The 13174-nt window shown below is 37.9% G+C and overlaps 1 pseudogene; it reads right to left on the bottom strand.

Annotated features, from left to right (window-relative positions):
• Positions 1-1865: 1865 nt before the first annotated feature.
• LOC128577024 (coiled-coil domain-containing protein 34-like) lies at positions 1866-2999 on the bottom strand (annotated as a pseudogene).
• Positions 3000-13174: the final 10175 nt, after the last annotated feature.

Genomic DNA, 13174 nt, shown 5'->3' with positions numbered 1-13174 from the left:
TTAAATATTTTTAATGCCCTTCTTTTCTTTTATTTATTTTTTTTATTAAATCATAGCTGTGTACATTAATACAATCATGGGATACCATGAGCTGGTTTTATATACAATTTGAAATATTTTTATCAAACTGGTTAACATAGCCTTCCTGGCATTTTCTTGGTTATTGTGTTAAGACGCTTACATTCTACATTTAGTAAATTTCACATGTACCCTTGCAAGCTGCACCGTTGGTGTGGTCCCACAAATTACCCTTCCTCTACCCATCCTCCCCTCTCCCCTCCCCTCACTTTCCCCTTTTCCCATATTTTTAGGCTATAATTGGGTTATAGCTTTCATATGAAAGCCATAAATTAGTTTCATAATAGGACTGAGTACATTGGATACTTTTTCTTCCATTCTTGAGATACTTTGCTAAGAATAGTATGTTCTAGCTCCCAAATTCAATTTTATAGGCAAATAAGCAGAGTGGTATTATTTCATCAATATTAAATTAATTTGGAAAGTAAGTCAGCAAGATGGTAGAATAGGAGGTTCCTGATTTTCCCTCTTTCCATAGATGCATGAAATAAACAACTACACATTGATCTATTCACTATGAGATAAATCTAATTTAAAAATCTCCTTTACGCCATGCAACTTCAAAAATATTTCAATCAAAATGGGTAGAACAAGCAGAGATACAGCCATACCACAAACCTCACCTTAGGCAAAATGTCTTTTATTGGGATAGAAACCTCAAATTTCAGCTTCTCCCTGAGGAATTATGGGTTTGGACCACACATATCCTGATCCAAATTTTATAGCTCTCACCTGAGGGAATTACTCCTAAATTACCTCTGGGGGTAGATGGAGATTGGCATTCAAAAGTTACTCAGGACCAAAGAGAACAGAGGCAGCTTAAAACACCTTTTTTATAGTTTCATGTCTTAAGTTTAAATTTTTTATCCAGTGAGAATCAATTTTTGTTAATGGTGAAATATGGGGGTCCAGTTTCATTTTTCTACACGTTGTCAGACAACACCATTTGTTAAATAGGGAATCTTTCCCCCATTGAATGTTTTTGATATGTATGTCAAACATCAAAGACCATAAGTGTCTGGATTCATCTCTTGGCTCTCTATTGTGTTCCATACATCTACATCTCTATTTTTGTGTCAGTTACCAGGCTGTTTTGATCACTATAGATTTATAGTATAGCCCGAAGTCTGGTAACATCATACCTCCTGATCTGTTTTTATTTCTGAGTAGTGTATTTGTTATTCAACTTTTATTCTGATTCCATATAAAACGAAGCAATATTTTTTCAAACTCTTTAAAGTATGATGATGGTGCCTTTATAGGGATTGCATTAAATCTGTAGATTGCTTTGGTTAGTATAGACATTTTAACAATGTTGATTCTTCCCAACCATGAGCATGGTATGTTCTTCCATTTGTTAACATCTTCAGCTATGTCTTTTCTCAGAGTTTCATGATTCTCTTTATAGAGATATTTCACATCCTTTGTTAAATTCCCAAATACTGCATCTTCTTTGGCACTACTGTAAAAGGGTAGAGAAGTTCTAGGTCTTTTTTGGGGGGATCAGTGGTTATTGGTATTACAATACAGTTTTAATACAAGCAAAATTGTTACAAATTCAGTCACTTATTTTGAAAAACAATATGCCAAAATAAACCTTGAAAAGTTAAAAAAAGAAAAACCAAAATGTAGAAAATATCTTCCTCAATTAACTCTAAGGATTCCATATACAAATGCAAAAGTTCATAATTGTCAATAATCAAATTAAACATTGAGTTACTGATTAAGCAGTAAAAAACAATTTCTAATTTTAAAATTAAATAGCTCCAGGTAATTTCCTACATGTGCTATCTTTGTATTTTGCACAGAGTGCCAAGGCAAAGGTTGATTCTGGCTTTATGAATTACCAGAAATGATGATTTGTGTGCTTAACTTATCACAGGTCTTTTATTCTTCTTTCTTGATAGATCCTTAGCTTCTTTGAGAGGGAACATATGAACAGGTTTCCATGGAACTGGATTATAAAAGGCTGGTTCTGGATAAGAATTCCCACTGGAAAAACCTGTAAGTTTTCCATTGGCATAATCATAGCTCTTTGCAGCTGGACAAGGTTTATTTTTTTTTTGCATTTTCCAACCATTCTTTCAACTTTTTTCCCTACTATTTCCTTTTTCTCATGTAATTCAGATTGCCATTTTTTTTGTTCTTCTCACATTCTTCAGCATTTTTTCTTTAACCATTCTTGATAGTTTTCTTTTTCTTTTCTTGCAAATATTCTTTCTCCAATTCCTTTGTTGCTTTTCCATTTATTTATTTTTTGTTCTCTTTCTTTTCCTGAACCCTTTCCTTATGCTTTTCTTCAGCAATTACCTTTCCTTTTTCACATTCTTCCTTTTCTTTTCTTTAGTTTTTGATGTAATTCATCTAGAGCTTTCTGTTGCAGCCAGTCATGCTCTTCTTTTTCTTTGCCAACAAATGACACTTCCCATGGTGTCAAGCTGTTTTCTGGTAGGCTCACCTGTTTCCATTCTGGTTATCTTCTGATTCAACTTCATTTCTGGTGTGCCCCTGTAACTCCATTCTTCTCAAGCTTTCAAGCTTACTACCTTGACCTCTGAGTCAGAGGCATCTTTGTCTACCTCTTCCTCATTCTCCCTGCCACCATTGTCCTCATAAAACTGGATTCTCTAGTGGCTGAGGGGAGACAACAGTGACATGGTGGAATTGCTGTAGCTGAATGGCGACGGTGGGCACACCACTTCTAACCCTTCTCCCTGGGCACCTGTCATAAGGACAGAGAAGGAGCCCAATGAGGGTCAATACCTGGGTCTGCCATTGGCAAAGGAAAGGGTGCAGGTAGAGGGAAAAGCAGTCATCCACTGCCTGGCCTCCCACATCAGACCTGCCAAGTTCAAACTGGTGGCAAAAGTTCTGTTTTTCAGATATTTCAATTTCTTTAAAGAATACTTCATTTCCTGCATTGTTTTTGTGGCTTCTTTGTGTTGTGTTTCTATTGTCTCTTGTCATTTCATTTAATTTCTTTACAATCCATATTTGAAATTCTTCAACTGAAATTTTAATCTTTTCATTTATGTTGGTATTCATTGGTGAGCAGTTATTATTTTCTTTTGAGGGGGACCTTTCACTTTGATTTTCATATCTCTGGATATTTTTGCTGATACTTTCTCATTTGACTTCTCAATCAGGAGCTGAGCATAATAGAGTTTGTATATGAGCCTATATCTGAGACCCCAAAGATTGGTATTTGATATTGTCAGGGAGAGGAGTACTGTTTCTGAGTTGCCATTGTGATGTTCTAGCAGGTTTGATGAATCTCTGACCTGTTGCTTTTACCTCTTCCCAACAGTAGATAGTGAGTTGTGTCCCGCAGCTAAATCTCTGAGATGTTGGGTGAAATTTGTGGGTTCACATCCTACACTCTTTGTTTGCTTGAGTTGAAATGTGCTATATTTACCAATGAGGTTGTTTCTCCATCTCTGATTGTAGTTTGTGTGGAACAGCCAACTACCAAGTTTAACTATTGGGCCCATGATTAGCTCTGGTCCCCTAGACGGGAAAAAAAATGCCCCAAGCTTTAGGAAAGACCCTGGAGCTTCCAGGAAATTGCTTAATTTCTACTCCCCCTGGGGGTATTAGGAAAATCAAGACAGATCATGACTGAGTTGCTAGAGCCTGAGAGGTTTTATTGAGCCTCAGCAGGGTTCTCAGTTTGCTTATTCAGTCTTTAATGGGATCTGCTGGTGAGGAGTTTAGGGCAATCTCTCCAAGCCTGGAGAGATGCTCCTGAGGAAGGGGCATAATTATGTGATTGTGAAGGCCCTGAGAAATGTTTTTTCTGCCCCTGTCCACTAGCTCGGTTTATTTGCAGGGTTGAACAGGCATCCTTCTTATTTTCTCCCCAGAAATCCACAGCTCTCTCCCTTCTGATAAGTCTATGTGTGGTGTGCTTGCTCTCTGCCCCAAACATCTTCTCAAGTTAACTCAAAGTTCATGTTTTTGATCCACTGGCATGCATCTCTATGTGATACTTGTGGGTAGGGGGATCATGAATTGTTCACCTTTGTTTCACCATGAGTTGAGACAGGTGACCCAAGAGTGAGAGATGTAGGCGTCTCTCTCCACAGAGGTCTTTTCCAGCGGCACACTCCAACTGGGGAGAAGCAGAAGCTCATGAGTCTCATGAATCAAGCACTTCATTCCCTAGTGTAGTGGGTGGTGGGAAGGACTGCTGTTCTTGTTGAGCACTTGTGCCTGAGGTAATCAGTTGCCATGGGAACTAGAGGCTAAGTTAATTTAGTCCAAGTGCCCAGTGTACCAGATCTCCACCAGAGTGGCTGACAGGGCTTGCTTACAGAACCCTGCTCCTTTGTGAACCCACACATCCTCCCATTGGATATGAACAGTAGGGCTCTCTTGCCACCCAAGTCTTGGACCACATTCTCTTCCTTGCATCTCCCCTCCCTTCTTTTATGACCAGGAAGGCACCAGGTTGGGCTTGCCTATCTGACCTCCAGTAGGTGATCCTGCCAAACTCTGGTGGGCTGGAAGATCACAGACTACAACTCTCCCTTGTGTTCATCCAAGAATACTCCCCCCACTGCTAGGAAGTAGCAAAGGGTACTCTCATGGCTCCCATGTGGGGGTGAAGTACCATAGTCTCCCTGAACCACTCTCATGTCCTGAAGCCAACAGTTCCTTCCCACCTGTCCAAGTCCCTACCAGTTGATCCAACAAAGCATGCCAAGACAGATCCACCCTCTGAAGCCAACTTGATTACTATGAGGGTCAGGGCAGGGATAATGGCTGCAAGCTGGATTGAGCCAAAATTACTTTCAAGGATGCCAGGAATGAAAAAAGGGCAGAAAAAGATGTGTCCAGATGCAAGAATGCCAGCACTCTAGTCCATGATGCTACTCCCGCAAAGATGAAATCTCTATGTCCCACTGCTCATCTGAGGTACACAAGCAGGAGAGGAGAGCACACCATACCCTTTCACTGAGCCCCCTAGAATTGGTCAACACTGCCAAACTCTCTTCTGTATCCTCTTCTCTCACAGCTTTGCAGCTCCTCTCAGTGGAGTCCCTGGATTCCTCTGTTTTCTCTATCCATGATCCAACTCACAGCTGTAATTGTTCTTCACTCTCCTCAGACCGACCCTCTACTCTTTAGCTGGGACAGTCTGACAAACTGTCTCTAGTTGGCCATCTTGTCAGTCTTTTTCAATAACACAGCCTTGAACAACCACTGGATCAAAGAGAAATCAAGGGGGAATTTAAAAAAATACTTTGAGAAAAGCAAAAATTAAAGCCTAACCTGCAAAAAAAAGTTTGTTTTTTTTCTTTCTTAGACAGAGTCTCATGCCACCGCTCACAGCTCACAGCAACCTCAAACTCTTGGGCTTAAGCAATTCTTCTGCCGCAGCCTCTCAAGTAGCTGAGATTACAGGCACCCACCACAACGCCTGGCTATTTTGTTGTTGTTGTTGTCATTGTTGTTTAGCAGGCCCAGGCCAGGTTCCATCCCACCAGCACTGGTGCATGTGGCTAGTGCCCCAATCACTGAGATATGGGTGCTGAGCCAAACATGAAAAAATTATGGGATATGGCAAGAGCAATAGCAAGGAAAAAATTAATAATAATAAATGTTTACATTAAAAAAGAAGAAAAATAAAATAAACAATTTAAATTTATAACTCAAGGACACTAGAGAAAAGATGAATAAAGTAAACCTAAAGTTATCAAATAAGTGAAATAATAAATATCAGAGCAGAATAAAAACAAATAGGCAATATGAAAGTTATGCAAAAATAAAAATATAGGTATTTTTAAAATAAAAAATTTAAATAATTCAATAAATTTATTCTGAAATTGAAATGCAAAGAAAAAGTCCATGAATTTTTAAATCAACATCAAAAAAGATTAGCAAAGAAGGATAAGTTGCCCTACCAAAATAAAAATGCACTACAAAGCCATCATTAAAATAATTCAATAACATGGGCACAAAACAAGTTAAATAGATTTAAGCAGTCAGAAGTAAAGTCATGTATCGATGGGTACTTATGAAGCACTCCAATTTGTACAAATAATCAACACACTGAAATTGGTATAAATGTATTTATGATCTATGTACAAAAGACTTAATAAAAAAAATCATGAAAAATATATATATATACAAACCACTGGAGAAAGTATAATTTGTTGAAGAAACTGGCTCCCTATAGGGACAGAAGTAAAACTTAGCTTATAAATCTATGATAAGACATTATGACACTTCTGTTCTAAAAGTTTTTGTAATATTTGAATAGTAAAATATCTGCAATATATATTCAAAAATTAACAGTTCTTGGCCATGAATAATAGACTTCTAAAATGCTTTCCATAGTATGTTTTTCCTTGTGTGTATTTTCTCTTTTTCTTTTCTCTTTTCTTTTCTTTTCTTTTTTCTTTTTTGGCCAGGGCTGGGTTTGAACCTGCCACCTCCAGTATATGGGGCTGGTGCCCTACTCCTTTGAGCCACAGGCCCCGCCCCATTTTCTCTCTCTCTTTTTTTAATTTATCTACAACTGAATGTCTTGGACTTTAGAGTGACAAAAAAAAGAATAAATAAATATCCCAGTCTTGCCTATAAGAAAGTAGTGCAGTGTCCAAATTATAATATCCTTAAGCCATGGGAATTATGTGCTAGAGTAGTCCAAGAACTAAGATATGAATCTATCCACATGATAGTCACAATTGGGCCCTTTCAGTGAAATTACAGACACTCAGGGGAAGGGCAAGCATGCCTCTCCAATGACCTTTACATTCAGCAGTCAGATGAAATAGCCACATCCCAGGACTTTGGTGAAGGTCATGAGGTAATGTCACAACATGCTTCCCTGTGCACTCTCTCAAAGGAAGCCCATTGAGAGGACAGCAGACTCCTCTGTGTAGCCAACTGCTCAGCCAAACAGTGACTGCCACAGGGGAGGGCGAGCAGGAGGGGCTTCATGAAGTCACCCAGGGCTCAGCACCATCCAGGGCTCAGCACCACGGCTTCCAGAGGGGGAGAATCTTGACACTAGGGGTGGGGGGTGGGCTGTTGCAGAGACTGTTAAGTCACAGTCTCATCCAGTCCAGCAACCTATTAAAAGGGAAGTATTATCAGACTGCTAATAGAAGCAAACTTGAGCTATGCTTTATCAAGAGGTATACCTTCATTAGGTGAAGTTTTTAGAGGCGACATGAAAAACATAAACAGTTCCCTGAGCCTTATAGCTGCATTTTCAGCAGGTTGCTTGATGAGTATGCAATGAGGACAAGGGGGATTTTTGAAGTGTTTCTCACAGAAGGTGTCCTGAAACACTGTCTCCTGCTATAGGTATAGCCCTTGGCAAGTAAGCCACTTTCTTTGGACACAGAAATATGAAAGTCCTCCGGCAGACAACAGCTAGATATGCACTGAAGTCCTTGGCATTTGTGACTATCCCAGTGCAGCACTGCTGGGTGGAGAAGTCTGTGCAATTCTGGGACTCATTTATAGGAAGCCCATGTGCCATCAAATCTAAGTCACATTCTCCAGTATTACCTTTATAACAAATTAATAATGTTGATGTTATGTTGAAAATTGATGAACCACCAGCTAAACTTAAAAATGGTTAAATCAATAAAATCAAACATGAAATAGTTACCATAATGACAGATGTCTCATAAATAAAAATAATCATAAGAATCTATTATAAACAATTATCTGCCAACAAATTAGATATCCTAGAAGAAATCAATAAATTATTTGAACATACAACAAGTCAAGGCTGAATCAAGAAAAAATAGAAAGCAAGAACTGAATGATAACAAATCAGGAGATTAAAGTAGCATTCAAAACCTACCAACAACAAAACCTCTCAACAACAAAGTATCCCAAGGACAGGAATAAATAAATTCTATCAAACATTCAAAGAAAAATTAATACAATAACTTCTTAAATTCTTCTGAAAAAAGGAAAGGGAATACTTCTAAACTCATTTTATAAGACCAAAATCATTCAACAAGACAGCACATGAAAAGTATAGATTAATATCAATTGCTTAACATAGATTGAAAAATTCTCAATAAAATTTCATGATACTAAACTCAACAATGGACCAAAAAGTTGTTGATGGAAAAGAGTTCATATCTAGAAAAATAATTTAAAGAGATTTATTCTGAATCAAGTTTGTGGACCATGACCTGGAGCCATACTCAAGAATCCTCTTGAAAGTGGACTCACAGGGGTGCAGTTAAAGTTGACAGGAATTAAAGGTGAGGTCATACATGGAAAATATACATTGGTTTGACCCCAAAAGTTGCATCATCTGGAAGTGGGGGAACTTACAGGTGATAGGTGGTTTTAAAGAGTCTTTACCTGACAATTGGACAAAAGAGTTAGGCTTTGCCTAAAATACCAGGAGTCAGTGACAAGGGATGCTTATTATCAAAAGTTTCTTAGTTAGAGACAAGTACCAGACAGACTCAAGTGTTTTTTATGCATATTGAGGACCTACAGGTAGATCGTTCATAGTCTTAAACCTGTTAAAGAATCACAAAGCACATCTCTAAAAAGGGGAGGGGATATGATGAGGTATGTTTAATCTCCTTTCTCATGGCTAGCAACTCAGTTTTAATAATCCTCTTGGCCAAGAGGGAGTCAAGTCAGTTAGCCACATAGGGAGAGCCTTAAGATAGTATGTTAGTTCACAAAGTTATATATCATGATCAAGTGAAATCAATCAATATGATACAGAACATTAACAGAATGAAAAATAAAAACCACATGATCATCTCATTAGGTTCAGAAAACACATTTCATGAAATTCAATATTCTTTCATAATATAAATTCTCAACAAATTTGACATGAAAGTAAGCTTTTCAACATAATAAAGACCATATAGAACAATCCCACAGCTAACATCTTAACCAATCCAAAAAACCTGAAAGATTTTTCACTAAGGTCCAGTACAAAGCAAGGATGTATCACTTCTATTCAACATAGTACTAGGGTTACTAACACAAATAATCAGAAAAAATTAAACAAAGAAACCAAAAGCATCCAAATTGGAAAGGAAGAAGTAAAACTATTCCTGTTTAGAGATAATGTGATCTTCCATTTAAAACATACTAAGAACCATAAAAATGTCTTTCACAACGAATAAGAAAATTCAGTAAAGTCGTAGGATAAAATATCTACATGCAAAAATAAGCTTTTAAATAAAAATAATTATTAATCGGAAGAGGAAATTAGCAAAGCAGTCCATTTTACAATATTATCAAACATAAAATGCTTAGGAATCAATTTAACAAGGTGGTAAAATATTTATATGGTGAAAATTATGAAAGATTGATGAAAATCTTGAAGAATGCACTAATAAATGGACATATAACCTGTTTTCAAAGACTGGAGTAATTGATATTGTTAATCTATCCATAATTTAGACTCCGAATTGTATACAAATGCAATCGAATTCCTATCAAAATTCTAATGGTGCTCATCACAAAAACAGAGAAAACAACTCTAAAATTGATGTAGAACCACTAAAGACCCAAAGTAGCTGAAGTAATCTTGAGAAATAAAAGCAAAGTTGGAGATGTCACATTTTCTGATTTTATTATTTTTTTAAATCACACAGGAGGAAGAAGAAAGAGGGGTTGGGTGAAAACCAACCTAACATGTACAGTGAATGCTTCCTGATTTTGAATTATAGACTCATGAGAGTGATGTTAGCAAGGTAACCAACTATAAGTTGTTCCCCCCCAAAAATAATATAAGAATAAAAACTCAATAATTTGCTCCCTGGAAATCAGAGGTGTGACTATACTCTGCATCCTAGCCTCCCAAATGTTATCTGATGTGGCACCCCACTCCCTACAAGCTAGAGCTTCAGATGAGCTTTCCCAATCTGCATACCAGAACTGAGCTATCATATCAACTCACCTGCTTGGGAACCAGAACCTTAACTGAGCTGTGCCACCCTGCCCTCTATGCTGAACAACGATGGTGCTCCATGTGTATTAAGAGCCCCCAGGTAAATTTGGGTCTCATCTCCAAAGCAGCTACCAAACCTTACTTAATAGAAATTAAAGGCAAACTGAATGTGGGCATTTATGAGATGCATTTCACAGGATACTTCTTTTATCCAGTGGATGGCACAATGCCCAGTTGCCTGATGTGTGACTAAGGGGACACATGTCATGTGGGACATTTGTTTATATATGTATACTAGAGCTACCCTTGTTGCTCTTGTCTGACTTACATCCAGTTTGTTTGTTCCTGACCAGCACTCTCGTGCTGGGACTCCAGCCTCATATTCTCCCTTCTTTCTTGGGCAAAACCTGGCCTTGTTCTTCATGTGGAAGGTAAAAGTTCAATACACCACAACAGTAGAAACAAAGTTCATTTTTTTTTTAACTTACTGATCCTACTAAAGGACAGAATAATAAATTAGAAGAATAGTCCTTCAACTCTAGGTCATAAGAGGCAGGAATGAAGAGGCAAACAGAGAGAGGAAAGTATGCAGTAACTTGTAGTGTATATAAGGGAACAGGGAGTGGGCCACTTTAGATTCCTGGGAAAATGCCTGAATGGTCCATTTAAAGGAAGTGAGAAAACAGAGAACCCAGTCTGCTAGTTGAGAAAGATGCCTCTAAGCTGTTATCTCTTGCCACCGGTTAGAGTTACTTGGGTGTACTGGAGAACTGAAAACTGTGTGAAGGATGACTGAATCCAGTTTTTGGTGTGAGAAAGTTAATCTTGTATTCAAAAATAGACACTCTAGCAACAGAAAATTATAAGAATCCAATACACCACCTCCTTGGGAACTGGCCTCACCCTTTGGAATATGAGTTTCAGAGGCACTCCATCTCCCTCAGAGAGGAGAACTATGACTGTAAAGCCTTACATGCTGTAATATTCTACCTTCCCAGTAACCAGTGTCATCACTGCACAGTCATCTGCCTCCTGGGAGCTGTAATACACTTCTGTTCTGCCATCACTAGGTCATTGCTACTACTGCAACCTTTTCCCAGAGGGCCTGAATATTGTGGTATCACATCATTCCAAGGGGCCAGAAAACCACTTAATAGTGCCCCATCTTCTTGGCACCTAAGTTGACACTGAATACTGACATCCATGGGGCCAAAATTTCCATTGCACCCTTCTCCCAGGGCTCAACCACAACAGTGCTTCTGTTGTATTGTCACCCAGAGTCAGAGTAACAGCTATTTCCTTCTTCCTGGAACCAAACTGGTATGGTGTGCTTTAAAGTCTCAGACCTAGGCATCATGGGTGATACGCATACATCTATGACTCACTAAGTTCACCCACACCCTAGGTCCCAGATTACACAGTAGATTTGTGAACCCCAAAACACAGAACCCCAGTCCACAGCTGGTTTGCATGCCTGAAATTTGGAGCCTAGTGACACTGCCTCTATATGAGCCCTGTATGAGACTTGATACAAATAAACATCCCCTCCACTAGGACTGCGGGGAAAAGAAAAACATGAGGAAACCAACATCTGTTAACATTAAGAACCCTAACATGACATTCTTGCCATAAAGTCCTGCATCCAAGGCCACTGATTTACCAGCAATCTTCAGTGATATTGATTGCAGTTAATGGAGATACATGGAGACTACACTGTTGTGCTCATTCATAATCAGAACCACCTCACCCCAACAAAAAGGCATGATTATACCAAACTGCAGATAAAAGTCATTCCCCATGGAAATCAATATTTATGTTCGGAAAATGTTACTGTTCCAGAAAATATGCAGACATCAACAAAGGGACACAAATACATGTAAAATAAAGAAATCAGAACACTACCAAAGAAACACAGTACCCTACTGACTTTACCAAAATGGAGATCTTCAAATAGCCTGAAAAAATTAAAATAATTTTAACACACTTTGCAGATATTATAATATCAATGTACAGTATAGTAGAAATCACATCATATAAATTACATGAGTTTTGTATATAGATGATTATCTCCCTTTGATTGTAATTTTTTTTTTTTGAGACAGAGCCTCAAGCTGTCACCCTGGGTGGAGTGCTGTGGCATCACAGCTCACAGAAACCTGCAGCTCCTGGGCTCAAGCAATTCTCCTTCTCCACCTCCCAAGTAGCTGGGACTACAGGTGCCTGCCACAACACCTGGCATTTTTTTTTTTTTTTTGCAGTTTTTGGCTGGGGCTGGGTTTGAACTCACCACCTCCAGCATATGGGGACAGTGCCCTACTCCTTTGAGCCACAGGCACCACCCTGATTGTAATTTTTTTTAATGTAACCATTTTATTTTAGTCCATTTGCAAACATTTTAAACATTTCTGTTACTTTTTTTCTCCTGTTACATGGATACCTTTTATAAGTCACAGCTATTAGTATGCCCATCACCAGAATAATATTTATTGTACCCAATAGGTAGGTTTTACTCTTCCTCTCCTCCACCGTTTTCCTTCTTGGTTTCAAATAAAGTTACATGTCTTTGTACCTTTCTATGCCCATTAATTAGTTCCAAATTATTAGAGAGTACATGTGGTGTTTATCCATTCTTGAGATACTTTACTTAGGATAGAAGTCTACAGTTCTATCTAACCTGCTATACAAGGCATTATTTAATCCAGATGAACAGTACCGCATGGCATATATATATATATATATATATAAATGTGTATATATATCACATTTTCTTTTTTCACTCACGAATTGGGCCTTTAGGTTGATTCCACATCTTTGTAATTATGAATTGTGTTGCAATGATCATTCAAGTGTATCTTTTTGACAAAATAAATTCTTTTCCTTTAAGAAAAAATGCACAAGCAGTATTTCTGGGTAAAATAGTAAGTGCACATTCATTTTCCTTTTGAAGAATCTCTATATTGTTTTCCATAGAAGTTATACTCATTCTCAGCACCACCAACAGTGTATAAGTGTTTACTCTGCATCTATGCCAGCATCTAATGTTTTTTGACTTTTTAATAATAGATCTTTTGACTTTTTAATAATGAGTAATGTGTTATCTCACTGTGGTTTTAAATGTCATTCTCCAGATCATGTTGAGCAGTTATTCATATAATTCTTGGCCATTTTTCCATCTTGTTTTGAAAAACTTCTGTTTAT

This window comes from Nycticebus coucang, chromosome X (assembly GCF_027406575.1).
Source record: "Nycticebus coucang isolate mNycCou1 chromosome X, mNycCou1.pri, whole genome shotgun sequence".
Lineage (NCBI taxonomy): Eukaryota > Metazoa > Chordata > Mammalia > Primates > Lorisidae > Nycticebus > Nycticebus coucang.
This window is presented reverse-complemented; position numbering and strand designations above follow the sequence as displayed.